We start from the raw sequence: 4,041 nt of genomic DNA on the forward strand, positions 1-4,041 counted from the left end.
TAAAACAACTCAAAAGTTAAAGCTTTCTGCTTTTGCAAGAAATTTTTCTGCTGGTTGAACTTTGTGGGTTCAGATGTTGATTTCTCTTTCTAAAAAAATCTAATTTGAATGATTTTTTTATATTTTGAAACTATACTTAAATATCTTTCCAACAGTATATGATTTGAAATATGAAATATACGGCAAGAGAGTTAAAAATCCAATGCAAAACATGGGTTGGAAATAAGACTAAAGGAAAAATGAGAAACTCCTCTTGTTTCTTTTTTTTTTTCTTTTTTTTTTCTTCTTCTTCCTCCCCTCTTTCTCCATCTTATTCTCCTTTTGCATCTCAAATCTTTCCCCACTCTGATACCATGTTGAAACTTAGGATTCTATGATGTATAATCACAATAGAAGAGGATTAAGGGGTGAGAAGAAGAGTTGTCGAGAGAAGATTTTAGGAGGGAAAGAGGAAGAGTGACGAATTTGAAGAAAATAGGAGGAAGAATAGGGGTCCATCTCAGATCTTCCCACTTCCCCCACCCTAAGTTGTATTTATAGATACTAAAAATACTAATATTGCAAGACTAGGTTTCACCATAGAAATAGTGAATAAGAGACATAATCATAAACTAATTACATCAGTGCCACCCTAATAACATCATATCTTCCACTACTTTGATTTGGATCTTGATTTCCTTATTTAATTTTGCCTTGATCTTCTTCTTTGATTGAGTAATTTGAGATAATTTTTCTCATTGATTGATTTGATCATAATTTGTTGAAGATCCTTGAGTTGGATGTAGTGGGACTCGCATGTGAGAGATTGAAGGGATTGAATTCTCTAGAACCATACATGGGGATGTCCTCTTTTAAGTGGATGAGATGAACATCACTCTTGCATGGTTTTGCACGGGTGATTTGCCATTCTTTGCCTCTTGTGACACCTTTAAATGAACATGGTCTTCCTTTATAGTGAAGGGTTTTGGTATAGCTTGGAATAATGCATCTTCTCGTACTTATCTTTGTATGTTCATATTTTTTTGTTGCTTTTCATACCCCCTCAAGCTGAACAGAGAGATTGATTGAACATTCAACTTGGTGATAAGTTGTTGAAGCCGGTTAGAAGAGGGCGGTTTGGTAAAAATGTCTACAAGCTGGTTGATAGAGGAAGTATGACGAACTTGAAGACATCCCATTATAATTTTCTTGTGAACAAAATGATTGTCTATGCTAATATGTTTACTACGAGAGTGAAAAACAGGGTTGTGAACGAGGTAAGTAACATTTAAATTATCACATAGAATAGATAATATTGGAAGATGAGTTCAAGCCCACAAACACAAGATTAGAAGCCCACACATCAAAGAAGTGGCATATGGGTAAAATATGAAACTTTCCATAAAGATGGCATAAAGATGTAAATACATGTTCTTTTTATGTCTTTTGTTTTATCAAGTTGTAACCCTAAGGGCATTGTAAAACTATAAATAAAGGCATTGGCCAAGAGGTAGAGAATTGAACTCCTCTCCCTTTTTTCCAGAAATTCATCCAGCCTCCCTCATTCTTGGTTGATGCCATCCCCTCTTCCCTTAATCCAAACTCTCTCCCTCTATGACCTTCTTCTCTTCTACTTTTCTCTCTCTCTTCTTCTTCTTCCTCATTGATCTAAAGTTCTTCTCATGGGATCCTAAATTCTACAGATAGAGATCGAGTCGAGTATATGTACAAATCTTTTAGAAGATACTGAAGCCAAGTGATTATAGTACATGCAGAAGCCATGGTTCTATATTCGGCTTCAGTAGCAGAGTGAGATATTGTGGTTTATTTTTTTATAGACCAATAACCAAGATTGGGTCCTAAGAAGACTGCATAATCAGTGGTAGACAACCTTGCTAGTAGGCAACCACCCCAATCTGCATAAAAAAAGGCAAGGATATCTAGTGTGAGGGTTTTGAAAAGACTAAGCCATAGCCTATGGTATCGAGAATTCTTTTAACTAGTGTATAGTAAAAAGTAGTCTGGGAGAGCATATATTTGGCTACAAGATTGATGGAGTAAGATATATCAGGTCGTTTTAATGTTAAATATTGAAGGACTCCTATAAGACTGCTATTGTGAATAGGGTTAGAATAAGGGGAACTTTGAAAACCAAGTTTCGTGTTGGTGGCAACAGGAGTTGTCACATATGTACAGGATTGTATCCCTGAGTTAATATATCTTTTAGTATTAAGTTTGATAAAGAAAAAGATTGGTGGAACTTCTGCATACTTGAATGCCTAAGAAAATATCTAGAGGGCCTAGACTTTTTATAGAGAAAGTATCACTTAGTGTTGTTTCAAAAGTTTGAAGAAGCGAGGGGTTATTCTCGGTTAGAATAATGTCATCTATATAAAGAACCAGGTATAGGTGATTAGATGAAGAATGATAACAAAATAGTAAGAGATACACTTTACTAATTTGAAAAACAAAGTGAAGTAGAAAGTTGCTAAATTTAGCATACCAGGCACGAGGGGCTTGTTTGAAGTTGTAGATAGCTTTAGCATTTTTTAGCCTAAGGTTTGGGAAGGTCCAACTAAATCCATGTGGATTATTTGAAGAGGTTTGCTAGTTGAGACAACATTCTTTCATTCGAAAGATGCTTTACATTGCTTTCTAAGTTGGCAAGCATCCCAAGGGGTCTCTCTTGCGAATTTCTGATTTGGTAGCCTTGTCACTAAATTCTTCTTAGCTAATTTGGTCAATGATTCTATACCTATGTGTCCTAGCCTCTTATGCAATAATCAAGATTCATCTATCTTTGCACCTAAACAAACAATAATAGTAGAGGGTAAGTCAATTATGTTTATGACATAGAGATTTCAATTCCAATGAATTTCTAGTAACATATTTCATAATTCTCATTATTTTCTATGCATATATCCTTTTCAAATAAAACTATATTGCATTTTTCATAAAATTAACTAATGCTCAGTAAATCATGCATCAACCTTCTACATAATAAACATTATATATGAAAAAGTTGGAGGTACCAACTTTTCCAATTCCTTTGATGGTACATTTACTAATGTTTGAAAATATAACATTATCACCTTCCTTTGGTGTAAGCTCTACAAATTTCTTATTATCACCGATCATGTGCTATCCAATATCCAAACGTTCTTTGGTGCTTTGGCTTCGAGACAAACCTATGAACAAACAAAAAACATCCCTTCAAGGTCCCAATTAAGTTGGGTCCCTTTGGGAAACTATTTTTTCTAATTTCTTTGGGCATCTAAACTTGTTTGCCCTAGGATTTATGGGCTGCCATAGCATTCTCAATTGATTTTGTCACCCAATATTTTTTTATGCCATTGACATTTTTCACTTTGCAAATATGGGCATAGTAATCCAATTTGTTGTAATAGTGGCATCAAATATGAGGAATGAGAGAGAACCTTTCTTTTTGTTTCTTCTTCTTTCTCCCATGCTTCCTCCTTAAGTGTGTTTTTATTGGAAGATGAAACTTTGAGTTTTTGTTCAAGCTCTATGCATTTTTTCTCAAAATGTGGCCTATCTCAAGAAAGTTTATCTATCACACCTTATTGCTTTGAAGAATTTGTCATAAGACTATCATTTGCTTCCTTCAAGGCTGCCAACTCACTTTTGAGTTGGGCAATCTCATGTTGTTGGGCATCACATTTTCATTTATACCTATTTAAGCTAATTACAAAATTTTCAAGTAGAATTTCCAATTCATTCTCATAATCAAAATCACTTACCTCTTTTGAAGTAGTACACTTCTCATCTTCAATTGTCATGAAACCCATGCCACTCTTTCGTAAGAGTTGTTGGATTCTTCCTCAACTGCATCCCAAGCTGAGATCAAGACCTTCTTCTTGTTTTTGAGATCTTTGCTCGAGGATGGGTTTCTTCCTTCAAGATTCAAGCATTTGATCCTTCATGCCCTGCCTTTCCACTCTCAAAATAAACATCAGTCCTTCTAATTTATTTATTATTGTTAGCTTTCAATTGGCTTCTTCTAAAAAATTTCTTCTTCATTTTCATCGTTTGAAGATGCCT

This window comes from Aristolochia californica, unplaced genomic scaffold (assembly GCF_029961685.1).
Source record: "Aristolochia californica isolate CCGP_79_NKW_82.1479 unplaced genomic scaffold, dmAriCali1.0.hap1 SCAF_12, whole genome shotgun sequence".
Taxonomy (NCBI): domain Eukaryota; kingdom Viridiplantae; phylum Streptophyta; class Magnoliopsida; order Piperales; family Aristolochiaceae; genus Aristolochia; species Aristolochia californica.